Source organism: Ranitomeya variabilis, chromosome 8 (genome assembly GCF_051348905.1).
Source record: "Ranitomeya variabilis isolate aRanVar5 chromosome 8, aRanVar5.hap1, whole genome shotgun sequence".
Classification (NCBI taxonomy): domain Eukaryota; kingdom Metazoa; phylum Chordata; class Amphibia; order Anura; family Dendrobatidae; genus Ranitomeya; species Ranitomeya variabilis.
In genome coordinates, this window is record NC_135239.1 from 105,988,761 (window position 1) to 106,016,483 (window position 27,723).

Here is a 27,723-nt window from a genome sequence, read left to right on the forward strand (position 1 = left end):
GGCGAACCCTGCAGGCCCGGCCAGATTAGACAGCTGGACTGTCAATAACAAAACCGACAGCCCAGCACAACCCCTGACTCAGATTGGGCAACTGGGCTGTCACTCACAATACTGACAGCTTAGCATGCCCCTGATCCTATAGAGTAGCTGAGCTGTCACTTACAGCATGGCGGAATCGGGAGAGTAGCCCCTCTTATATGGAGGCCACTAGAACCCGAAGTTTTGCAGGACACCTGGAATGAAAGGCTCTGACCAGACAATCAGCCTTCATGGATCAGACTGGAAGCCAGGATCTCTCCTCCAGACCGTACCTCTTCCAATGGAGGTTTCCTGGCCAAGCCTCCAGGGTTCTCCAGGTGTCACCCATTCTAAGTGATTACCTATCTATGTAGCTGGCTGGCTACTTTCAGACACTGCCAGTTTTATCTTTAAGCTCAGTTGTGTATTTGCACTGTGCTCTGCACCCGTTTTTTTCGCGTTTATTCGTGTTTTTTTGCATATTTTTTGCGTTTTTTTTCTGGAGGTTCCCAATGCAATAATATATAATATAATATAGTGGGAAATCCGCAAAAAATCTGCAAAATTAATGAACATGCTGCGTTTTTTACCACGATGCATTTTTTTCGTGGAAAAAAACGCAACATATGCACAAAAATTGCGGAATGCATTATAAATAATGGGATGCATAGTGTTTTTTAAGCATTTTTATTGCGTTTTTATAGCAAAAAAACCCACAAAAAAAATCCTGAACGTGTGCACACAGCCTAAGGCGTAAAGGCATGGAATGTTGGGGGGCATGGAATATGAGGGCAGAAGACATGGAATATGGGGGTAGAAAGCATGAAATATGAGAGGGAGAGAGACATGGAATATGAGGGGAGAGACTTAATATTAGGGTGTGGAGACATGGAATATAAAGGGGGACATGGTTTGTGATGGGGAGAGACATGAAATGTGATGGGGAGAGACATGAGATGTGATGGGGAGAAACATGTAATGTGATTGGGAGAGAGACATGGAATACGATGAGGGAAGAGATGTGGAATTTGATGTGGAGGAGAGACATGGAATTTGATGGGGGAGAGATTGAATGTGATTGGGGAGAGACATGGCATATGAGGTGGAGAGACATAGAATGTGAGGGAGGGGAGAGAAATGGGATGAGAGCTGAGGAGAGACATAGGATGTGATGGGGAGAGACATATTCTCATAATTCAGGTCTCTCCTCACATCAATTTACATGTTTCTCGCCCCATCATATTCCAAGTCTCCCTCTTATTTTTGTATTTGCACAAAAGCTCCATGCCTGTCCCTTATCAATTGCAGCCCTCATATTCAGACAGCTTCAGCCCTGATACTCACACCGCCGTACCCCTTAACAATGGATGAAGTCACCGCCACGCTCCTGATGATGCTGCTTTTCTGGTCCACACTGCTCCTCAGGTACATGCTGCTCCACTGTCCACAGCTATTCTGCTTTCTGCCTTCGGTTTAGTAGCATGTGTAGATCACAGGTCAGTCACCAACAAAGTGGCGCTGCACTGTGATTCTAGTCTTTATTCTGTATAGAGTACTATATGAGGTCATTATATTGTAGAGCACTATGTGGGGCAATTATACTGTATTCTGCACTATATTATTATTATTATTATAGCCCCATATATTCCATGGTGCTTTTACATGTGAAGAGGTGTGTACATAATAAAAACAAGTACAATAATCTTAATCAATACAAGTCACGACTGGTACATGAGGAGAGAGGACCCTGCCCGCAAGGGCTCACAATCTACTATATAGGGCACATTGTACTGTGGAGCACTACAGTATGTTACATAGTTACATAGTTTTTTAGGTTGAAAAAAGACCTAGGTTGATCAAGTTCAACCTTTTATAAGGAAGAAGACTGGGCTGTGGGTACCTATGAGACACCGGGTCCGGAACTGCTGAGGCCGCATCCAGTGTTGCAGGGGGAAGGCAATGGGAGACGGAAAGAACCATGACCTGCTGAGAAGGGGCATTGTAAGCAAGGGAAGGAGAGAGAGTCTAGGGTGGGAATATTCAGGAGGGAAGAGAGAAGGAACCTGCTGCACGCTACGGAGCGAGTTATACCACAGAACAGAGACCCAGGACGGGCGAAGTGGGGGCTCCAGGGTACCAGTGAGTGAACAGAGAGACAGAGAGACGGGCACCGAGTGAAGCATCGCGGTGTGGGCTTCCAGGTACCAGCAGGTGAACTGAGAGACGAGCGCCAAGTGAAACATTGCGGTGCGGGCATCGACAGGTGCACAGGGGAGCACACGCCGAGTAGAGACTTGCGCAAAGCTTCACGCTTTACAAGGGAAGGGAGAAAGCACTACTTTAAAATAATGCACACTACTCCTGAAAATCATAAAAAAATGTTAAAAATCTTTATTTAGCACACAAAATAGCAAGTGAAATAAAACATAATTAAAAACAGATGTGGGTACAAAGACTCCATAGTCCTGCGAATATAAATAGAGGGTCCCTCAATAACCATTTTTCTCTTCAGCTTGGTTGCTGTTGATTTTATGACACCTTATTGGGTTATGAGGGCTACATTGGGGAGCTGTTCCTCTTTCATTTATTGTGTTCTCATTTAGTATATGTTATGACATTGCTTACCCCTGAATGTACTAAATATTATATGATAGTAAGCATATGACACTTTACATATTGCGTTATATGGGGTCACATACCTTGCAATGTGCTGTTTTCCCTCTATTTATATTCTCAGGACTATGGAGTGTTTGTACCCACATATGTTTTTAATTATGTTTTATTTCACTTGGTATTTTGTGTGCTAAATAAAGATTTTTCACTATTTTTTATGATTTTCAGGAGTAGTGTGCATTTTTTTACGGTAGTGCTTTCTTCCTTCCCTTGTATTGATTATTGATTATTTTTTTTACTACTGGGTTTGCACCTCCCTGGTTTACATTTATTATAGTAGTGCACTTGGGTCATAAAACTGAGCTTCATGCTTTGGCTCTGCAGTTCAATGGACTAGGGAATCAGCGGGCAAAACCGGTGACCGCCCGCTGCCGCCAGAAGCGAGACCGTGTGTTGGGCGGGGATGCCTGAAGACACAGCCAGCGTCTCATCACACATCAGACTGCAAGCGAGTAAAGGCCACGGAGGCAAGATAAGTTGAATCTGTTACAAAAAAACGTTAAGTTAAATCACCATTATACTGTTTAACCTGTTTCTCCCCTCCCTGTTATCTCAATGCGAGGAGTTCATTACTGTTATTTAAGTAAACAATACTTAAACCCTGGTCCATGTAAGGAGATAGACCGGACCGCGGGTACCTGCATGCTGGGTCTGGAACTGGAAGGGCTGCATCCTCTGTTTCCGGGGGGAAGCCTGAGAGAGGCGGACCTTCCCCTGCTGCATGAGGGAAGCATTAGTGAGATGGAGCTTCCTGTTGTCAAAGGGGGACGGACAGAGCCAGAAAAGGGAGTGCAGAAACAGAGGAAAAAGCATGCGCAGGAGGAGAGTTGCGCACCAGGGCTGAGTAGCGTGCAGTCGGGTGAGCAGCGCGCTCTGCTCCCCATCCTGAGACAGAGTATCAGCAATGTGACGGGCTGTGCTACAGCTGGACAAGGTGTCCGGGACACCGTTCTGCAGAGAGAGCTGTGCAGAGCGCAGCAGAACAGGTGTGCAGAGCTGTGCACACAGAGCGGAGCCGATCCGGGTGTCACAGAAAACATATGGAGGAGTGCTCCAGCCAGGAGTACTAGCGCCAAACAGACCTGCGTCGCCCGCCGCCAACAGCGGAGAGCGGGACGTGCGGTGTGTGCCCAGTGACAGCTAGGGAGTACCAGGTGCTGTACATGACATGACCGTGAGTACCGCACACGCGTTGACCAAGAGAGATCACACATAGGACTGACAGTCGCACCCTGACGTGGACACACAAGAGTTGTCCTGACCGTCTATTACCTGACTACCTCCAGCTAATATAGTTAGAGCCACGTTGGGCTCGCTCTGGACTTTGGCCTGTGCCTTTAATAGTATATGGACAAGGGGCAGTGGGAGGTACCGGAGACCGACCACTGCCGCCAGGAGATGGAACTGGCGACTTCAATATCATCTAGGAGGAGGCACTGCGCCCACCGTTGCCGGCGCTATTTAATGTACAGCAGGAGCTGCAGTGTGAGGACTACTTTATACTCTTGTCACCTAATTATTGTGTTTTGAACTGTTGCATTTTGCTGTACCTTTAACTCAGTTTGACTCTTTACTTCCCTGCATGGAGTATCTCCCCTGTAAATAAACCTGTTAACCCTTTGCTCTGCCTCCCCTCCGTCACAGCATCCTGCGTTCCTGCGATATCTATACTCCGTGTCCCTGCATCCAAGATCCTGTGTTACACTTTCTCCACCAAATGTCCATTTGGTCACTAAATTAACTATAACCCACAATGTTATGTGTATCAAGGAAATCATCCAGCCCTTTTTTAAAGCTGTCATAGTTTCTTGCATTACTAGTACCTCTTGTGGTAGGACATTCCACAGTCTGACTGCTCTAACTGTAAAGAACCCTTTCCTATTTAGCTGCAGAAATCACTTTTCATTCACCCATAATAAATGCCCCCTGGTCCTTAGTATGGTCTTTGGAAGGAATAAGTCATGTACAATAGAGATGAGCGAACCTTTTCAGGTTTGGTTTGGTTCAGTTTGCCGAACGTTTAGTTGTTTCCCGAACAGTTCGACTAACGTACCCAAATGCTATTAGATTCAATGGGAGGCCAAACCAGACATGTACACAACACTTTATAGGGGTGACAAAAAGCTTCCCAAACAGCTACAATTAAGGGCATACACTACAAAATGTGGCATCAATTGACCCACAGTAGAAATTTGCAAATGGCACAGCAGCAGTCAGCCATGGGTCACGCATGAGTTATCAGGGTCTGGCCCAACATTTACAGCTTGGAATTGAAGTTTTAATGAAACATGGTGGTTAAGGGAGCTGGGTTGCCTCATGCAACACCTGCAATTTTTATTTTTTTATTCCAGCCACATTAAGATGGCACAAACATCAGTTTCATACAGTAATATTGGTAGAGAAATGTAAGGAAAGTAACACAGGTAGTTGATTGAAAGTAAGTACAGGCCTGCCTGTCTGGAAGCCCTACTTACACAGTCAACCCACCAGATGGAGACCCAACTTGGAGTATTCACTAGGGTTGAGCGAAACGGGTCGATCATTTTCAAAAGTCGCCGACTTTTGGCTAAGTCGGCGTCTCATGAAACCCGATCCGACCCCTGTGCTTGTCGGCCATGCGGTACGCGACTTTCGCGCCAAAGTCGCGTTTCAATGACGCGAAAAGCGCCATTTCTCAGCCAATGAAGGTGAATGCAGAGTGTGGGCAGCGTGATGACATAGATCCTGGTCCCCACCATCCTAGAGAAGGGCATTGCAGTGATTGGCTTGCTGTCTGCGGCGTCACAGGGGCTATAAAGGGGCGTTCCCGCCGACCGCCATCTTACTGCTGCTGATCTGAGCTTAGGGACAGGTTGCTGCCGCTTCGTCAGAAGCAGGGAGAGCGTTAGGCAGGGTCCACTAACCACCAAACCGCTTGTGCTGCAGCGATTTCCACTGTCCAACACCACCTTCGGTGTGCAGGGACTGTGGAAGCTATTTTTTTTTTTTTTTCCCCTCAGCGCTGTAGCTCATTGGGCTGCCCTAGAAGGCTCCGTGATAGCTGTATTGCTGTGTGTACGCCACTGTGGAAACCAACTGCTTTTTTCAAAGCACATATCCTCTTGTTCCTTCCTTTCTGCACAGCTATCTTTTTTGTTTGTCCACACTTTTTATTTAATTTGTGCATCAGTCCACTCCTATTGCTGCCTGCCATACCTGGCTTAGATTACTGCAGGGAGATAGTAATTGTAGGACAGTCCCTGTTTTTTTTTGTTTGTTTTTTTGTGGGAGATTAAGATTTGCATTTCTGCTACAGTGCCATCCCTGTGTGTGCCATCTCTCACTGAGTGGGCCATAGAAAGCCTATTTATTTTTTCCGTGATTTGTGTTCTAAATTCTACCTCAACACAAAAACACTACATCAATCAGTGGGAGAAAAATATTGGCCTCAGTCAGGGCTTGTGTGCCACTGCTGTGTGTGCTATCTCTCATTCAGTGGGCTATAGAAAGCCTATTTTTTTTTTTTTTTTTTTAATATTATTTGGTTTCTAAAGTCTCCCTGAAAAAAAAAAAAAACCTAAAAAAACAGTGGGAGAGTAATATTGCCCTTTCAGCTTGTGTGCCAGTCTTGACTCCTGGGTGTGCCACCTCTCTCCCTCTCATTCAGTGGGCCATAGAAAGCCTATTTATTTATTTTTTTTAAATATTATTGGGTTTCTAAAGTCTCCCTTAAAAAACAAAAAATACATAAAAAAACTGTGGGAGAGTAATATTGCCCTTTCAGCTTGTGTGCCAGGCTTGACTCCTGGGTGTGCCACCTCTCTCTCTCATTCAGTGGGCCATAGAAAGGCTATTTTTTTTTTTGGTTTTTTTAATATTATTTGGTTTCTAAAGTCTCCCTGAAAAAAAAAAAAAACATAAAAAAACAGTGGGAGAGTAATATTGCCCTTTCAGCTTGTGTGCCAGTCTTGACTCCTGGGTGTGCCACCTCTCTCCCTCTCATTCAGTGGGCCATAGAAAGCCTATTTTTTTTTTTTTTTAAATATTATTGGGTTTCTAAAGTCTCCCTTAAAAAACAAAAAATACATAAAAAAACAGTGGGAGAGTAATATTGCCCTTTCAGCTTGTGTGCCAGTCTTGACTCCTGGGTGTGCCACCTCTCTCTCTCATTCAGTGGGCCATAGAAAGGCTATTTTTTTTTTGGTTTTTTTAATATTATTTGGTTTCTAAAGTCTCCCTGAAAAAAAAAAAAAAACATAAAAAAACAGTGGGAGAGTAATATTGCCCTTTCAGCTTGTGTGCCAGTCTTGACTCCTGGGTGTGCCACCTCTCTCCCTCTCATTCAGTGGGCCATAGAAAGCCTATTTATTTTTTTTTTTAAATATTATTGGGTTTCTAAAGTCTCCCTTAAAAAACAAAAAATACATAAAAAAAACAGTGGGAGAGTAATATTGCCCTTTCAGCTTGTGTGCCAGGCTTGACTCCTGGGTGTGCCACCTCTCTCCCTCTCATTCAGTGGGCCATAGAAAGCCTATTTATTTATTTTTTTAAATATTATTGGGTTTCTAAAGTCTCCCTTAAAAAACAAAAAATACATAAAAAAACAGTGGGAGAGTAATATTGCCCTTTCAGCTTGTGTGCCAGTCTTGACTCCTGGGTGTGCCACCTCTCTCCCTCTCATTCAGTGGGCCATAGAAAGCCTATTTTTTTTTTTTTTTTAAATATTATTGGGTTTCTAAAGTCTCCCTTAAAAAACAAAAAATACATAAAAAAACAGTGGGAGAGTAATATTGCCCTTTCAGCTTGTGTGCCAGGCTTGACTCCTGGGTGTGCCACCTCTCTCCCTCTCATTCAGTGGGCCATAGAAAGCCTATTTTTTTTTTTTTTAAATATTATTGGGTTTCTAAAGTCTCCCTTAAAAAACAAAAAATACATAAAAAAACAGTGGGAGAGTAATATTGCCCTTTCAGCTTGTGTGCCAGGCTTGACTCCTGGGTGTGCCACCTCTCTCCCTCTCATTCAGTGGGCCATAGAAAGCCTATTTATTTTTTTTAAAAAATATTATTGGGTTTCTAAAGTCTCCCTTAAAAAACAAAAAATACATAAAAAAACAGTGGGAGAGTAATATTGCCCTTTCAGCTTGTGTGCCAGTCTTGACTCCTGGGTGTGCCACCTCTCTCCCTCTCATTCAGTGGGCCATAGAAAGCCTATTTTTTTTTTTTTAAATATTATTGGGTTTCTAAAGTCTCCCTTAAAAAACAAAAAATACATAAAAAAACAGTGGGAGAGTAATATTGCCCTTTCAGCTTGTGTGCCAGGCTTGACTCCTGGGTGTGCCACCTCTCTCCCTCTCATTCAGTGGGCCATAGAAAGCCTATTTATTTATTTTTTTAAATATTATTGGGTTTCTAAAGTCTCCCTTAAAAAACAAAAAATACATAAAAAAACAGTGGGAGAGTAATATTGCCCTTTCAGCTTGTGTGCCAGTCTTGACTCCTGGGTGTGCCACCTCTCTCTCTCATTCAGTGGGCTATAGAAAGCCTATTTTTATTTTTTATTTTTTTTAATATTATTTGGTTTCTAAAGTCTCCCTGAAATAAAAAAAAAACTTAAAAAAACAGTGGGAGAGTAATATTGCCCTTTCAGCTTGTGCGCCAGTCTTGACTCCTGGGTGTGCCACCTCTCTCTCTCTAATTGTGGGCCATAGAAAGCCTTTTTTTTTTTTTTTTTTTTTTAATATTATTTGGTTTCTAAAGTCTCCCTGAGAAAAAAAAATAAATAAATTAGGTGGGAGATTAATATTGACATTAGTGCTTGAGTGACAGTCCTGCGTGTGTGTCATCTCTGTGATTTTGTGCCACAGAAAACAGAGTGTGTAACATTGTGCCTGATTTTCCTTGTGGTCTCACCAACCTGTTAAGGGATATTGAAATCATACTGAAGTTATAGCTCACCGTGTAAGTTGTTTGACAGCAACAAATAAAGTTACTTTGGTTAAGATTTTAAAACAATGAGGAAGTCTGGTGCAAGAGGTCGTCGTGGGCGTTCATTGTCAGCTGGTAATGATGGTAGTGGTAGTGGAGCATCAGGTGGTCGTGGGGATAAAAATATTCCACCTAAGTCTGGAGCTGTGGAGCCAGTTTCGTCGTCAGGCTACACAAGGCCTCGAACGCTCTCTTTTCTGGGAGTAGGAAAACCGCTTTTAAAGGCGGAGCAGCAACAGCAAGTTTTGGCTTACATTGCAGACTCAGCCTCTAGCTCTTTTGCCTCCTCTTCCGAAACTGGTAAATGTAAAAGCAGCGCGTCGCTTGTGGATGTTCACGGTCAGGGACAAGTCGCTTCCTTGTCCTCCTCAGCAAAAACTACAACAAGAGAGAAGGATGCAGCAGGCGACACAACGGGTCACTCCATGGAGCTCTTTACACATACCGTCCCTGGCTTAGAAAGTGAAACATTTAACAGGCCATGCCCATTACAAGTATATTCTGACATGGAGTGCACTGATGCACAGCCACAGCCAGAGTACTATGCTGCTCCTTTGACTCAGACCACCACATTGCCCTCTCAGGGTACAGATCCACAATCAGACCCTGATGAGACTATGTTGCCCCGCCACGAACGCTATACCACCGACCGACACAGTGACACAGACGAAGTTGCACACGAGCTCGAAGAGGAGGTAATAGATGACCCAGTTATTGACCCCGATTGGCAGCCATTGGGGGAACAGGGTGCAGGCGGCAGTAGTTCAGAAGCGGAGGTGGAGGAGGGGCCGCAGCAGGCATCAACATCGCAACAGGTTCCATCTGCCGGGCCCGTATCTGGCCCAAAACGCGTGTCAAAGCCAAAACCTGTTGGAGCACAGCGTTGCCATCCGGTTAAAGCTCAGTCTGCAATCCCTGAAAAGGGATCCGAGTCTAGGAAGAGTGCAGTCTGGCATTTTTTTAAACAACATCCAACTGATCAGCGCAAAGTCATCTGTCAAAAATGTTCAACTAGCTTAAGCAGAGGTCAGAATCTGAAAAGTCTAAATACTAGTTGCATGCATAGACACTTAACCACCATGCATTTTCAAGCCTGGACTAACTACCAAACGTCCCTCAAGGTTGTAGCACCCTCGGCCAATGAAGCTAGTCAGCAACGCAACATCCCTTCCGTCACTGTAAGGCCACCATTTTCCGCACCACCGGCAGTATCTGTGCAGGTTTCTTTGCCAGCCAAAAGCAGTCAGGGTCAGGGAATCACCAGTTTTGTAGGAGGAAATATTGCATCTAGGGCACCGGCGGAAACAATACCGTCTCCAACCGTCTCTCAGTCTGCCATGTACACCGGCACACCCGAAAGTTCCACGATCTCCAGCTCTCCAGTCCAGCTCACCCTACATGAGACTCTGGTTAGAAAAAGGAAGTACTTATCCTCGCATCCGCGTACACAGTGTTTTAACGCCCACATAGCTAGACTAATCTCGTTAGAGATGATGCCCTACCGGTTAGTTGAAAGCGAAGCTTTCAAAGCCCTGATGGAGTACGCTGAACCACGATACGAGCTACCCAGTCGACACTTTTTTTCCAGAAAAGCCATCCCAGCCCTGCACCAGCATGTTAAACAGCGCATCGTCCATGCACTCAGGCAATCTGTGAGTACAAAGGTGCACCTGACTACAGATGCATGGACCAGTAGGCATGGCCAGGGACGTTATGTGTCCATCACGGCACACTGGGTGAATGTGGTGGATGCAGGGTCCACAGGCGACATCAATTTAGGGACAGTTGTGCCTAGCCCACGGTCTAGGAAACAGTTGGCTGTAGGTGTTCGCACCCCCTCCTCCTCCTCCTCCTCGTCCTCCTGCAGAAGCTACAGCTCTTCCACAGAACGCAGTCTGCCAACCACTCCATCGGCAGATGACACTGTTGCACACCAGTTGTCCCATTATGGGCCAGCTACTGCCAAGCGTCAGCAGGCTGTATTGGCTATGAAGTGCTTGGGCGACAACAGACACACCGCGGAAGTTCTGTCCGAGTTCTTGCAACAAGAAACGCAGTCGTGGCTGGGCACAGTAGATCTTGAGGCAGGCAAGGTAGTGAGTGATAACGGAAGGAATTTCATGGCTGCCATCTCCCTTTCCCAACTGAAACACATTCCTTGCCTGGCTCACACCTTAAACCTGGTGGTGCAGTGCTTATTGAAAACTTATCCTGGGTTCTCCGACCTGCTCCTCAAAGTGCGTGCACTTTGCTCACATATCCGACGTTCGCCTGTACACGCCAGCCGTATGCAGACCTATCAGCGGTCTTTGAACCTTCCCCAGCATCGCCTAATCATAGACGTTGCAACAAGGTGGAACTCAACACTGCACATGCTTCAGAGACTGTGCGAACAGAGGCGTGCTGTTATTTATTTGTGGGAGGATACACGGGCAGGCAGTAGGATGGCAGACATGGAGTTGTCAGGTGTGCAGTGGTCTAAGATACAAGACATGTGTCAAGTCCTTCAGTGTTTTGAGGAATGCACACGGCTGGTTAGTGCAGACAACGCCGTAATAAGCATGAGCATCCCCCTAATGCGTCTGCTGATGCAAAGTTTGACGCACATAAAGGAGCAGGCGTCTGCACCAGAGGAAGAGGAAAGCCTTGATGACAGTCAGCCATTGTCTGGTCAGGGCAGTGTACAGGACGAGGTAGCGGGCGAAGAGGAGGTGGAGGACGAGGAGGATGATGGGGATGAGTATATTTTTAATGCCGAACCTTTCCCGGGGGCACAGGAAATTGGTTGCGTGTCACGGCCGGGTTCTGGTTTTTTGAGGGACACAAGTGACGTAGATTTGCCTGCAACTGCCCCTCAACCAATCACAACCGGAGATTTGACAACTGGAACTTTGGCCCACATGGCGGATTATGCCTTACGTATCCTAAAAAGGGACACACGCATTACGAAAATGATGAACGATGACGATTACTGGTTGGCCTGCCTCCTTGATCCACGCTATAAAGGCAAATTGCAAAATATTATGCCACATGAGAACTTGGAACTAATATTAGCAACCAAACAATCAACTCTTGTTGACCGTTTGCTTCAGGCATTCCCAGCACACAGCGCACGTGATCGTTCTCACACGAGCTCCAGGGGGCAGCAGACTAGGAGTGTTAGGGGTGCACACATCAGAAGTGGCGTTGGACAGAGGGGTTTTCTGACCAGGTTGTGGAGTGATTTTGCTATGACCGCAGACAGGACAGGTACTGCTGCATCAATTGAAAGTGACAGGAGACAACATTTGTCCAGTATGGTTACTAACTATTTTTCATCCCTTATCGATGTTCTCCCTCAACCGTCATTCCCATTTGATTACTGGGCCTCCAAATTAGACACCTGGCCAGAATTGGCAGAATATGCATTGCAGGAGCTTGCTTGCCCGGCAGCAAGTGTCCTATCAGAAAGAGTATTCAGTGCTGCAGGTTCAATATTAACCGAAAAAAGGACTCGTCTGGCTACCCAAAATGTTGACGATCTAACATTCATTAAAATGAACCACAACTGGATTTCGAAATCTTTTGCCCCACCTTGCCCGGCCGACACCTAGCTTTCCTATGAAAGGCTCTTGCCTGTGAATTACTTTTCTAATGTCTAATTTGCTGCAGCTGATTGTACAGCATACGACATGTTTACACCTCCCTAAATGGCCAAACTCCCCACACGGGGCCGTGGTATCGCGACTTGGCGCAAGCACCCGTGAGACTGCTGTTTGTCTGAAGAGGTGGGTGTGCTCGCTGTTGGTTGACGGCATTGCTACTGGGTCCCTCATAGTACAATGTAGTGTCTCTGGCGGTGGTGGTGCGCACCCAACGTCAGACACACCGTTGTAACATGAGGGGCCCTGGGGCGGTCCCGCCGGCCTCTAGAGAGTTCCCCCCGTACCCCAGCTCAAAATGTGCTCTACCACATGCAAAATTATGTCGCACAGCTCCACCAATCTTTAGTCTATTCGCTGACATCATTCAATGTCTGGCACTGACAATACAAATTTGTAGACATCTATGATGCAACTTAAAGTAGTCTGTGTCTGTGTCCTATATTGGCACCATTAAATAGTTACTGCCAAATTACTATGTCAGAAACTCAGCAGATGAGCCCACCCCTGTACCTAAGTATGCCACCTTTTTTTTTGTTTTGGTTGTTTTGCGAGACATTAACATCTATTTATATTTTGGGAGTACTGGGACAGACACTCCTTGCACTACTCCTCCACTCACCACCAAGCTGCCCGTGTATCCATGTAACCGCTGTAAAACTGCCATGAGCCTATTGTTTGTTATTTTAGGCCTTTGAAGCCTGTCTGCGGTCCCTCCTTCCACTAGTCCTCCACTAACCAGACCACTGCTGCCCGTGTACCCCTGGAACCAATTATAAAGTGCCTACAGCCAGCCCATTTTTTTATGTTAGGCCTTTGAAGCCTGTCTGCGGTCCCTCCTTCCACTAGTCCTCCACTGACCAGACCACTGCTGCCCGTGTACCCCTGGAACCAATTATAAAGTGCCTACAGCCAGCCCATTTTTTATGTTAGGCCTTTGAAGCCTGTCTGCGGTCCCTCCTTCCACTAGTCCTCCACTGGCCAGACCACTGCTGCCCGTGTACCCCTGGAACCAATTATAAAGTGCCTACAGCCAGCCCATTTTTTTATGTTAGGCCTTTGAAGCCTGTCTGCGGTCCCTCCTTCCACTAGTCCTCCACTGACCAGACCACTGCTGCCCGTGTACCCCTGGAACCAATTATAAAGTGCCTACAGCCAGCCCATTTTTTTATGTTAGGCCTTTGAAGCCTGTCTGCGGTCCCTCCTTCCACTAGTCCTCCACTGGCCAGACCACTGCTGCCCGTGTACCCCTGGAACCAATTATAAAGTGCCTACAGCCAGCCCATTTTTTTATGTTAGGCCTTTGAAGCCTGTCTGCGGTCCCTCCTTCCACTAGTCCTCCACTGGCCAGACCACTGCTGCCCGTGTACCCCTGGAACCAATTATAAAGTGCCTACAGCCAGCCCATTTTTTTATGTTAGGCCTTTGAAGCCTGTCTGCGGTCCCTCCTTCCACTAGTCCTCCACTGGCCAGACCACTGCTGCCCGTGTACCCCTGGAACCAATTATAAAGTGCCTACAGCCAGCCCATTTTTTTATGTTAGGCCTTTGAAGCCTGTCTGCGGTCCCTCCTTCCACTAGTCCTCCACTGACCAGACCACTGCTGCCCGTGTACTCCTGGATCCAATTATAAAGTGCCTACAGCCAGCCCATTTTTTTATGTTAGGCCTTTGAAGCCTGTCTGCGGTCCCTCCTTCCACTAGTCCTCCACTGGCCAGACCACTGCTGCCCGTGTACCCCTGGAACCAATTATAAAGTGCCTACAGCCAGCCCATTTTTTTATGTTAGGCCTTTGAAGCCTGTCTGCGGTCCCTCCTTCCACTAGTCCTCCACTGGCCAGACCACTGCTGCCCGTGTACCCCTGGAACCAATTATAAAGTGCCTACAGCCAGCCCATTTTTTTATGTTAGGCCTTTGAAGCCTGTCTGCGGTCCCTCCTTCCACTAGTCCTCCACTGGCCAGACCACTGCTGCCCGTGTACCCCTGGAACCAATTATAAAGTGCCTACAGCCAGCCCATTTTTTTATGTTAGGCCTTTGAAGCCTGTCTGCGGTCCCTCCTTCCACTAGTCCTCCACTGGCCAGACCACTGCTGCCCGTGTACCCCTGGAACCAATTGTAAAGTGCCTACAGCCAGCCCATTTTTTAATGTTAGGCCTTTGAAGCCTGTCTGCGGTCCCTCCTTCCACTAGTCCTCCACTGGCCAGACCACTGCTGCCCGTGTACCCCTGGAACCAATTATAAAGTGCCTACAGCCAGCCCATTTTTTTATGTTAGGCCTTTGAAGCCTGTCTGCGGTCCCTCCTTCCACTAGTCCTCCACTGGCCAGACCACTGCTGCCCGTGTACCCCTGGAACCAATTATAAAGTGCCTACAGCCAGCCCATTTTTTTATGTTAGGCCTTTGAAGCCTGTCTGCGGTCCCTCCTTCCACTAGTCCTCCACTGGCCAGACCACTGCTGCCCGTGTACCCCTGGAACCAATTATAAAGTGCCTACAGCCAGCCCATTTTCTTATGTTAGGCCTTTGAAGCCTGTCTGCGGTCCCTACTTTAAATACTCCTCCACTGACCACCAAGCTGCCTGCCCGTGTATCCATGTAACCGCTGTAAAACTGCCATGAGCCTATTGTTTGTTATGTTAGGCCTTTGATAGCCTGTCTGCGGTCCCTACTTTAAATACTCCTCCACTCACCACCAAGCTGCCTGCCCGTCTATCCATGTAACCGCTGTAAAACTGCAATGAGCCTATTGTTTGTTATTTTAGGCCTTTGATAGCCTGTCTGCGGCCCCTACTTGCAATACTCCTCCACTGACCACAATGCTGCCTGGAGTGCCTGCCTGTGTATCCACGTAACCGATGTAAAACTGCCATGACTGCCTACTGTTTGTTATTTTAGGCCTTTGATAGCCTGTCTGCAGCCCCTACTTGCAATACTCCTCCACTGACCACACCAATGCTGCCCGTGTACCCCTGGAACCTATTTAAAAGTTCATAGAGCCTAGTTATATATTTTATTTACTATTAATAAGGCCATGATGGACTACGCTGTACCACGCTACAAGCTAACCACTTCCCAGCCATCCCAACCCTCCACCAGCATGTAGAAGACCGCATTGTCCATGCACTCTGGCAATCTGTGAGTACAAAGGTGCACCTGACAACAGACGCATGGACCTGTAGGCATGGCCACGGAAGATTACGTGTCCATTACGGCGCAATGGGTTAATGTGGTGGATGCATGGTCCACAGGGGACAGCCTACTAAGTCTGTCTGCAGTCCCTAATTCAAATTGTCCTCCACTGTCTAAATCGGAGCTTCCACCTTCTGGCTTTCGGCCTATAGTATCAGAAATTAAACTGCATTTGGCCTTCAACTTTGGTTAGGGCCTACTAACGGCTTCTGCCCCTCCCTGGTGTTGTCCTCAACTAAATAAAGGTGAGCTTCAACCTTCTGCTCCAAATTACCATTTTAAAAAATGCAATAGGCTTTTCCGGCCTACTAAAGGTGTCTGTCTGTGTGCCCCTGCCTGGTGTTGTCCTCAACTAAATAAAGCTGAGCTTCAACCTTCCGGCTCTCATTAAGTGGTTTTAAAAAAAAAAAATGGTGGTTAGGGCCTACTAACGGCTTCTGCCCCTCCCTGGTGTTGTCCTCAACTAAATAAAGCTGAGCTTCAACCTTCTGCTCCAAATTACCATTTTAAAAAATGCAATAGGCTTTTCCGGCCTACTAAAGGTGTCTGTCTGTGTGCCCCTGCCTGGTGTTGTCCTCAACTAAATAAAGCTGAGCTTCAACCTTCCGGCTCTCATTAAGTGGTTTTAAAAAAAAAAAATGGTGGTTAGGGCCTACTAACGGCTTCTGCCCCTCCCTGGTGTTGTCCTCAACTAAATAAAGCTGAGCTTCAACCTTCTGCTCCAAATTACCATTTTAAAAAATGCAATAGGCTTTTCCGGCCTACTAAAGGTGTCTGTCTGTGTGCCCCTGCCTGGTGTTGTCCTCAACTAAATAAAGCTGAGCTTCAACCTTCTGCTCCAAATTACCATTTTAAAAAATGCAATAGGCTTTTCCGGCCTACTAAAGGTGTCTGTCTGTGTGCCCCTGCCTGGTGTTGTCCTCAACTAAATAAAGCTGAGCTTCAACCTTCCGGCTCTCATTAAGTGGTTTAAAAAAAAAAAAATGGTGGTTAGGGCCTACTAACGGCTTCTGCCCCTCCCTGGTGTTGCCCTCAACTAAATAAAGCTGAGCTTCAACCTTCTGCTCCAAATTACCATTTTAAAAAATGCAATAGGCTTTTCCGGCCTACTAAAGGTGTCTGTCTGTGTGCCCCTGCCTGGTGTTGTCCTCAACTAAATAAAGCTGAGCTTCAACCTTCCGGCTCTCATTAAGTGGTTTTAAAAAAAAAAAATGGTGGTTAGGGCCTACTAACGGCTTCTGCCCCTCCCTGGTGTTGCCCTCAACTAAATAAAGCTGAGCTTCAACCTTCTGCTCCAAATTACCATTTTAAAAAATGCAATAGGCTTTTCCGGCCTACTAAAGGTGTCTGTCTGTGTGCCCCTGCCTGGTGTTGTCCTCAACTAAATAAAGCTGAGCTTCAACCTTCTGCTCCAAATTACCATTTTAAAAAATGCAATAGGCTTTTCCGGCCTACTAAAGGTGTCTGCCCCTCCCTGGTGTTGTCCTCAACTGAACAAAGCTGAGCTTCCACATTCTGGCTTTCGCCCTATACTATCAGATATTAAACTGCATTTGGCCTACTAGTGTGGTTAGGCCCTTGAAACAGTGTCTGCTGCTCTTGGGTTTGCTACTCCACTGAACAAAGCAATGCCGCCTGTTTAGTCCTGTTACCAATTTTGAACTGCATGTAGCCTACTTTATTCTTTGGCCCTATATCTGTTTCCTCCTCATCCTGCCCATTGCCCAGCCACTGCTAAATGAGTCTGCTGGTACATTGACCTAGACCACTACATTCCCCTTGTACTCTACACAGCCAGAATCTGACCCTGCTGAAAGTAAGGTTCCCCTTCCCGCATGTTATACCACCTTACACAGGGACAAAGAGGAAGGTGCAGATGAAAGTGCAGGTTCCTTCATCAGGTGGGGGGGCATACTCGTTGGCGACGTCACTGGCACAGGGCCCCTCAGAGTACGCAAAAGTGTCGCTGCTGGTGGGAGGCGCCCCCGCCATGCAAACACACCGCCGTACTTTGAGGGGCCCTGTGCCAGTGGCAATGCGAACGAGTGGGCCCCCCCCTGCTTGCTCAGGATCACAGCACTTGCAACGTTTAAATACTTACCTTTCCCTGCAACACCGCCGTGACGTAGTCCGCATTTCCTGGGCCCACGAAAAACTTGAGCCAGCCCTACTCCCCCCACAACTTTCCCCCAATTCCCTATGCCCAACTATTATTATACAGTTAATTAAGATTGGCAAGCTTCAGAAACAAGAATGGATGTTTTTGGCATTAAAATGGGCACTGTAGGTGTTTTCCTGGCCTCCACTCACTGCCGACTATGCTTCCCCATTGACTTGCATTGGGTTTCGTGTTTCGGTCGATCCCCGACTTTTAGCGATAATCGGCCGACTGCACTCGACTCGACTCTGGACAAAATCGGGTTTCCCAAAACCCTACTCGATCTTAAAAAAAATGAAAGTCGCTCAACCCTAGTATTCACATTTCAAAAAAATAATTGTGACACACCACTAAAGTGGCTTCAATTTCCACAGAGTAGAAACAGTATAATAGGCCTCTGATACACCTTCCACTACTGGCAACCCATCAGATGGAGACCTAACTTGGAGTCTCCACATTCAAAAAAAATAATTGTCACCCACCACTAAAGTGGCATCAATTTCCACACAGTAGAAACAGTATAATAGGCCGCTGACACCCCTTCCACTACAGGCAAACCATCAGATGGAGACCCAGCTTGGAGTCTTCTCATTTCATAAGATAATTGTCATGCACCACTAACGTTACATCAATTTCCACAGAGTAGTAACAATATAATAGGTCTCTGACACACCTACTAAAGGCTACCCACCAGATTGAGACCTAACTCTGAGTCTCCACAATTCAAAAAACAATTGCCACACACCACTAAAGTGTCATCAATTTCCACAGAGTAGATTCTATATTGTATAATGTAGCCCACATAGGGAGACTCTATTGCATAATGCAGCCACCATAGGCAGACTCTAGATTGTATAATGTACTCCTATAGGGAGATTCTATATTGTATAATGCACCCCAATAGACAGACTCTATATTGTATAATGCACCCCTAAAAGGCAGACTGCATATAGTATAATGCATCCCCAATAGGCAGACTCTATATTGTACAATACACTTACCATAGGCAGACTCAAGAGCATAATGCACCACCATAGGGAGACTATATTGTATAATGCACTCTCATGGACAGACTCTATATAGTATGATGCACCTCTCATAAGAATACTCTATAGTATAATGCACCCTGATAGGGAGACTTTATAGTATTATGCACCCCCCATAGGCAGACTCTTATTGCATAATAGACCCCCATAGACATACTCTACAGTAAAATGCACCTCCATAGGGGTATTCTATAGTATAATTCATCCCCATAGGCAGATTCTTGTTGTAAAATACACTCCCATAGGCATACTCTATAGTATAATGCACCCCCATAGGCAGATTCTTATTGTATAATACACCCCCCATAGGCATACTCTATAGTATAATGCACCCCCATAGGCAAACTCTATATTTTATAATGTAGCCCACATAGGGAGACTCTATATAGTGCAATGTAACCCTCATAGGCAGACTTTATAGTATAATTCACCCCCATTGGGAGACTCTATATATAGTATAATGCACACCCATAGGCAGACCCTATATTGTATAATGTAGCCCACATAGGGAGACTCTATATTGTATAATGAACCCCCCGGCAGCAGACTCTATACTGTATAATGTACCCCCATTGGGAGTCTCTATATTGTATAATGCACCCCCCATAGTCAGACTCTATATTTTATAATGTACCCTGTTGTGAAATTGGATTCTGGGCTCCCCCGGTGGCCACTTGTGGAATTTAACTTGTGTGCATCATCCCCTCTGTTCACCTGCTCCTATCAGGATGTGGGAGTCGCTATATAACCTTGCTCCTCTGTCAGTTTCATGCCGGTCAACAATGTAATCAGTAGCCTTTCTGTGCATGTTCCTGCTACTAGACAACTCCCAGCTAAGTTGGACTTTTGTCCTTGTGTGTTTTTGCATTTTGTTCCTGTTCACAGCTGCTGTTTCGTTACTGTGTCTGGAAAGCTCTTGTGAGCGGAAATTGCCACTCTGGTGTTATGAGTTAATGCTAGAGTCTTAAAGTAATTTCTGGATGGTGTTTTGATAGGGTTTTCTGCTGACCATGAAAGTGCCCTTTCTGTCTTCATGCTATCTAGTAAGCGGACCTCGATTTTGCTAAACCTATTTTCATACTACGTTTGTCATTTCATCTTAAATCACCGCCAATATATGTGGGGGCCTCTGTCTGCCTTTTGGGAAAATTTCTCTAGAGGTGAGCCAGGACTGTCTTTTCCTCTGCTAGGATTAGGTAGTTCTCCGGCTGGCGCTGGGCATCTAGGGATAAAAAAACGTAGGCATGCTACCCGGCCACTTCTAGTTGTGCGGCAGGTTTAGTTCATGGTCAGTATAGTTTCCATCTTCCAAGAGCTAGTTCTCATATATGCTGGGCTATGTTCTCTCGCCATTGAGAATCATGACAGTACCCCATATAGAGAGACTCTATATTGTATAATGCATCCCTCATAGGCAGACTCTATATTGTATAATGTAGCCACATAGTGAGACTTTATTGTATAATGCACCCACCATAGGCAGACTCTATATTTTATAATGCACCTCTCATAGGGAGCCTCTATTTTGTATAATGCACCCCATAGCCAAACTGCATATAGTATGACACCCCCCATAGGCAGACTCTATAGTATAATGCACCCCCATAGGGAGACTATATAGTATAATTCACCCCTCCATAGGCAGACTTCTTATTGTATCCCCCCACAGGTAGACTTCCTATTGTATAATGCACCCTCCATAGTGAGACTCTATATTGTATAATGCACCCTCCTGGGCAGACTTTATATAGTATAATGCATCCCCCTTTGCCAGACTCTATATTTTATAATGTAACCCACATATGGAGACTCTATATTGTATAATGCATCCCTCATAGGCAGACTCTATATTGTATAATGTAGCCACATAGTGAGACTTTATTGTATAATGCACCCACCATAGGCAGATTCTATATTTTATAATGCACCTCTCATAGGGAGCCTCTATTTTGTATAATGCACCCCATAGCCAAACTGCATATAGTATGACACCCCCCCATAGGCAGACCCTATAGTATAATGCACCCCATAGGGAGACTATATAGTATAATTCACCCCTCCATAGGCAGACTTCATATTGTATCCCCCCACAGGTAGACTTCCTATTGTATAATGCACCCTCCATAGGGAGACTCTATATTGTATAATGCACACTCATGGGCAGACTCTATATAGTATAATGCACCCCCATAGGCAGACTCTGTATTTTATTATGTACCTCACATAGGGATACTCTATATACTATAATGCATCCCTCATAGCCAGACTCTATATTGTATAATGCACCCCATAGGCAAACTCAACAGGTGCTTCTCACAAAATTAGAATATAATCAAAAAGTTAATTTTCAGGGTGGGCCATTTACATGGTGTATCATGGGTGGGCTATTTATAAAGTTGGATCCAAAATGGCTGACTTCAAAATGGCCACCATGGTTGCCACCCATCTTGAATAGTTTTTCCCCTCCCATATACTAATGTGCCACATATAAATAGCCCACCCTGTATATCAGTTCTTCAATACAAAAAGAGAAACTCATATTATATAGCGTCTTTACAAAAAGAGTGATCTATTTCAAGTGTTTATTTCTGTTAATGTTGATGATTATGGCTTACAGCCAATGAAAACCCAAAAGTCATTACTGTATCTCAGTAAATTAGAATACTTTATAAGAGCAGCTTGAAAAATGATTTTAAAATCCGAAATGCTGGCCTACTGAAATGTATGTTCAATAAATGCACTCGATTCTTGGTCGGAGCTCCTTTTGCATCAATTACTGCATTAATGCGCCTTGGCATGGAGGCGATCAGCCTGTGGCACTGCTGAGGTGTTATGAAAGCCCAGGTTGCTTTGATAGCAGCCTTCAGCTCGTCTGCATTGTTGGGTCTGGTGTCTCTCATCTTCCTCTTGACAATACCCCATAGATTCTCTATGGGGCTAAGATCAGGCGAGTTTTCTGGCCGATCAAGCACAGTAATACTGTTGTTTATAAATCAGGTATTGGTACTTTTGGCAGTGTGGACGGGGGCCAAGTCCTGCTGGAGAATGAAATTGAAGTGCTCCAAAATTTCCTGGTAGACTGCTGTGCTGGCTTTGGTCTTGAGAAAACATAGTGGACATACACCCACAGATGACATGGCTACCAAAACCATCATTGATTGTGATACTTCACACTAGACCTTGGAAATCAAGGTCCCAGAGTCTGGAGGAAGAGTGGAGAGTCACACAGTCCAAGCTGCTTGTGGTCTAGTGTGAAGTTTTCACAATCAGTGATGGTTAGGGGAGCCATGTCATCTGCTATATAATATATGAGTTTCACTATTTGTATTGAAGAACTGAAATAAATGAACTTTTTGATGATAGTCTAATTTTGTGAGATGCACCTGTATAACAGTTCCAACCACAGTGTACCTGTGAGGATGAGAACTGTCTTATCCCGTCCCTACCCTGAAAACAACCGCATATACATGTGTAATGTGAATAGTGTTATGTGTTTTATGCATTTAATGTATATGTGTCTAACCCCTATGTAATGTGTTATGGTAATTTGCGAGGCAAATGCAGACACCCCATGTAGTGTACAAAGATAAGAAGATAAGTGTTTTACAGATAAAAGGAAGCAAGGATCATTCAGTGGTTAGCACTAGTGTTGAGCATTCCGATACCGCAAGTATCGGGTATCGGCCGATATTTGCTGTATCGGAATTCTGATACCGAGATCCGATACTTTTGTGGTATCGGGAATCGGAAGTTCCAAGTGTATGGTTCCCAGGGTCTGAAGGAGAGAAAACTCTACTTCAGGCCCTGAGATCCATATCCATGTAAAAAATAAAGAATTAAAATAAAAAATAGGGATATTCCCTTCTAGGAATTTAGGACCTGAGGGATGACGTCACGGCTTGTGATTGGTCGCGTGGCGGTCACTTGAGCGGCACGCGACCAATCAGAAGCCGTGACGTCATGGAAGGTGCTGAACGCGCTCATTTTAAGCAAAGAAGGCTGCCGGTTCACAGCGGTAAGGTCCAGGCTGCGTCGGAGAGGTGAGTATATCAATATTTTTTATTTTAATTCTTTATTTTACACATTAATATGGATCCCAGGGCCTGAAGGAGAGTTTCCTCTCCTTCAGACCCTGGGAACCATCAGGGATACCTTCCGATACTTGAGTCCCATTCACTTGTATTGGTATCGGGGATCGGTATCGGATCAGATCCGATACTTTGCCGGTATCGTCTGATACTTTCTGATACCGATACTTTCAAGTATCGGACGGTATCGCTCAACACTAGTTAGCACTGCAGCCTTGCAGTGCTAGAGTCCTGGGTTGAAATCCCACCAAGGACAACATCTGCAAGGAGTTTGTATGTTCTCTCCGTGTTTGCGTGGGTTTCCTCCAGGTACTCCTGTTTCCTCCCACATTTCAAAGACATACTGATAGGGAATTTAAATTGTGAGCCCCATCGGGGACAGTGATGATAATTTGTGCAAACTGTAAAGCGCTGCGGAATATGTTAGCGCTATATAAAAATAAAGATTATTATTTATTTATTACATATTGCAGAGATAGGAAATAGTTAAGGAATAGTTACTGCTAGGTGCAGGCCCACAGGTGGGAGGGGAATAGTGTTAATAAAAAGAGAGGTACCTCCTAGTTATGGATGGTTAAGAGTAGTGGAAGGATTAATCACGTTCTTTGTGGAGTTCAAATGCAGTGGACTGTGAGGCCAACAGGGAAAGATGGACACGGATCCTCAAAGGCGGAGGATGATGGAATCCTGGTGCACTGCTGTTAGTTGAGAGGGATCCCTAAAGGTAGTGGAGACAGCAGGAGAAGGGATGCCCTATCAGGAACGAGTGCTGGGGCTGAAGTAATGTCTGGCACCTGAGGGAAAGTCTGTAACCTGTTGTGACCTCCCCCAGATGATCCACTGTAGTGACTGACCTGTTCAGTAAATGTTTGACTGTTTAAAAGCACTTGGTGTCCCATGGATTGTGTGCGGGGGTTCCTGAAGATGAAAGCTTGGAGTCAGCGGAGGCCTATGGCCCACAAGTGAGTGTGATGCACAGCACACCCAACAGCACACTGGGAAGAGGACATGATTTTTTTGTAGGGTGCCAGAGTGTGCAGGAACTAAAGCTCGCCCATGACTACCCCACCCGGGAATCTTACATACCCCCCACATACAGTGACAGCCAAAACACCCCCACCATTGCTAGCCACAATAACCCCAGAAATGCAAAAAAATGTACTACTATTTTTATATCTGAAGTTGAGATTTTCCTTGTAATGTAAATCCCCCTTTGTGGAATATGTTCACATCACAGTTTGGAGGATTGATTTGGGGGACTCTGGTCCATAGGCCAGGTTGGTATTCTGTAGCCACTGGAAGAAAGCTCCATGGATCTCATACCTCCGGGATCTCCAGCTTGGCTCAACATCACCATTTCAGGGTGATACACAGATGACATCAACCAAACCAGCTAATCAAAATTCACATCGGTGATACTAAGGGTAGGTGCATACGGTCAGTAAACGCTGCGGGTTGGACGCTGCATACTTCTGCAATATCCAACCCACAGCATACAGATGTTAAAGCATAGTGGATGGGACCTCAAGAAATCCCATGTCCACTATGCATGCACAGACACCCACGGATCACCCGCGGAGATGAACATGCGGCCCATCTTTCCAGACCCCAGCATGTCTATTTATCTTGAGGAGACGTGAGTCTCAGCAAAATGAATGTCACCCGTACAATGTATTGGGCACGGTGAATCCACATGGTTCAATGAACACATGCGGAATCACCTGCGCTCAATAGCTGGCAGCGCTTTGGATGCAGCACACGTGCCGATTCCTGACCAATGGCACCTACCCTAAAAGATTCCCAAAGTTCCCATCCATCAGCTAAAGACTACTGACCTAGTCGATGAACTGCAGTCCTGCGAATCTATCCACCCAAGTCTAGTTCAAACTGTCTTTAGTGGGTAACTCTCTTGTTGAAAATGGTACCTGATTTGCAGGCAGGATGTCAGAATGTTGTAGAACAGGAGAAGCTGATCACATTGGTATAATTTCTTGTTTAAAGTGTTTCAGTAAAACTTGCATTTTATTATCTGAAAACTATGGTGTTTGTATGAATAAGGGTCCAGAAGGTGGCTCCATTCCATGTGTGACAATCATTACCTTTTTGGGCTGGTGGGAGGAGGAGGTCGTTTACCCCCTCCCCTCCTTCGCAGCCCACGTACACGCCTGGTTTCGCTTTATTGATGATATCTTTATTCTCTGGAGAGGTACGGAGGGGGAATGTATAGAATTTTTTCAGGTTTTAAATTCTAACCCCTACAATATCTTCCTTACCTATTCTATCTCCACCAGAGAAATTACCTTTTTGGATCTGAAGATCTTTCCGCATGAAAATTGCCTGGCGACGGACTTGTTTCGCAAGCCTACAGCGACCAATGCGCTTCTGGAATTTTCTAGCTTCCATCCCTGGCACACCAAGGTGGGTGTACCTACTGGTCAGTTTTTGCGTGTAAGACGTAATTGTACCCGGGATACTGATTTTTCAACCCAGGCACGAGACTTGTCCTCCCGTTTCAAACAAAGGGGTTACCCTGGACGCATTATTTCTACAGCCTACCAAAGAGCGAGAGGACAGGACCAGAAGTCCCTCTTATCATCTGGAAAACGACGCCAGGACACGCAGACCAGGTTCATTACGGATTTCAACAACAGTTGGAAGCAGGTTAGTGACATTCTATGCAGACATTGGCCGATTTTGCGAGCTGATCTTCAAACAATGGAAGTCACAAGCGAAAGACCTTTCATGACGGCCAGACGGGCGCCAAATTTGAGGGATATATTAACGAGAAGCCACTTTAAAAGAACTACGGTGAGGCTGAATAGAGGCATTATTTTGAGGGGCTCCTTCCCTTGTGGAGGATGCAATGTCTGTCCTCATATGGTTCCTACTCGTGATGTTTTTGTCCACCCTACAATTTTGAGTAGACATCCCTTGAAAACATATATCAACTGTAGATCTAGGGATGTAATCTATGCCCTTATATGCCCGTGTAAAATGGTGTACGTGGGGCAAACCTCACAGGAACTGAGGAAACGCACACAGAAACATATTTCCACGATACATCTAGCTACCTCAGATCTTAGGAAGGGCAGAACACTCACCCCAGTGGCTGAACATTTTCTAAATTTACATCAGGGTTCCTCCACTAACCTTAGGATGGTGGGCCTACAAAAACTTTCCCCCAATGAGAGGGGAGGGGACAGCCGTAAGCTCCTCCTACAAATGGAGTCCAGATGGATTTTTGAGTTACGTTCAGTGGCCCCCTCGGGCCTCAATGAAGAACTTCTCTTCACGGGGTTTTTGGGCAATTGAATCTCCAAAATAACATTTATTGTTTCATTGGTTTATATCAATACCTTATACCTTTTCTCTCCCGTTTTTTCCATCAGCCTCCTCTACGTTTATATCTGCCTACTTGGATCCACGTCTTTATCCTCTGGCGATTACATGCTCTCCTGTACATGACTCATGGATACTATGGTTCCCTGCTTATCTATAGCAGTTTGGGATTTCTCGTTATTTCATGCATGGATATCTGGAAATATACAACTTTGGGCTACGTTCCCCTTTTTTGGATCACCCCTTTGGTGTAAACCACGGAGTCAAGATTGGAGACATTTATTCACTCTGTGAACAATGGATTTGCGGACTTTGTCCCTAAGGATATTATTTTGTACAGCCTCTGGATTTATTGGGACATCTTACCATCAGTAGGACTTATCCCCTTCTTATTGGAGCTCGACATTTGAAATTAAAGAGGAAATAATTTAATCATATGATGGACTACATGTTTTTCATATTATCTCTCCTACGTTCGTTTTTTTCTTATTTGTTTATATATTGCCAATTGATCTGCATGTATACTTGTTTATACCATTGTACTAACCATGCATTCCACCCTTGTGCTCAATAGGTGCCTTTTTGCCCTTCCATCTTTTATTTTTACTCTGCGGTGTCACCCTTTGCGGTGTCACCCTTTGCGGTCACCATTGTACACACTTTCATTTTCCTTTGCTGTGTCACTTCTGCCCGGCGCTTGCGCAACAGGGCTCAGTACCTGAGCCGTGGGTGCGCATGTGCAAATCCCTCTCCATGGAGACTCCCTTGACTTCCGCCCAGTTCCTTCTTTCACTTCCAGTCGGCGTCTGCTGCGTGCACCATGCCCTCCCTTTTCCTCGGCAACCCAGCGGCTGGTATTTGATGTAATTATGCCTCAGTATACAACGTGGATGGCTCACCACTCAAACCTACTTCCCCTGACGAAGCCGCTGCGGCGGCGATACGCGTGGGGCCAGTCTCGTTCACACCCCATTCACTTCCAGCTGACCCGTCCCGGCATGTGGGCTCTAGATGATTCCTTGAGCCATATACTCTTGGGGCTCTGACTTACCCCTGTGTCAGGTAGAGTAGATACGGCATGGTGCCACTTCTCTACACACTCAGCAGTGTTATTTTGCCTATTTGATACACTGCTTTTCCCCTTCCTCTACGGATTACAGAGCATAGAGACTCACCATATATATTGCTATAACCTTTCCCATTATTGGGTTGTCTCCTTTTGGGTCTTGATTACTATGCTGGTATGTATACACTGGTTCAGCTGAAGGACACTGATGTATTTTGCATATACATTTTGATTGTGTATATTTATTTCTATTGGGGTGTTATGTACTCATATGTACATTTTTAGATGGTTTTATGTCATTTGTTGTGGTGTTCTAATAAACGTGTTTCAATTTTGCACTTTATATGGTCGTGCGGGCCTGTTTTAGTCCAATCCTTTTTTCTTCTTGCTTTAGTTATACATATATTATTGGACTCGGCACTGCACCCTTACTCATGACGAGTTTACAGCTGGAGTGCACCCTTTTTCTATAGTTTCATAATCATTACTTTGTGGCTATTCATGCAAAGATAGCTGTCAGTCAGTGAGTAAGGCCGGGTTCA

The 27,723-nt window shown here is 45.5% G+C and overlaps 1 long non-coding RNA gene across 1 annotated transcript; it reads left to right on the forward strand.

Annotated features, from left to right (window-relative positions):
* Nucleotides 1-1,948: 1,948 nt before the first annotated feature.
* LOC143787417 (uncharacterized) lies at nucleotides 1,949-27,723 on the forward strand. Its single transcript, XR_013218359.1, has 5 exons — nucleotides 1,949-2,229; nucleotides 3,016-3,158; nucleotides 25,068-25,194; nucleotides 25,328-25,437; nucleotides 26,166-27,723. It is a non-coding gene; the product is annotated as an uncharacterized LOC143787417 (long non-coding RNA).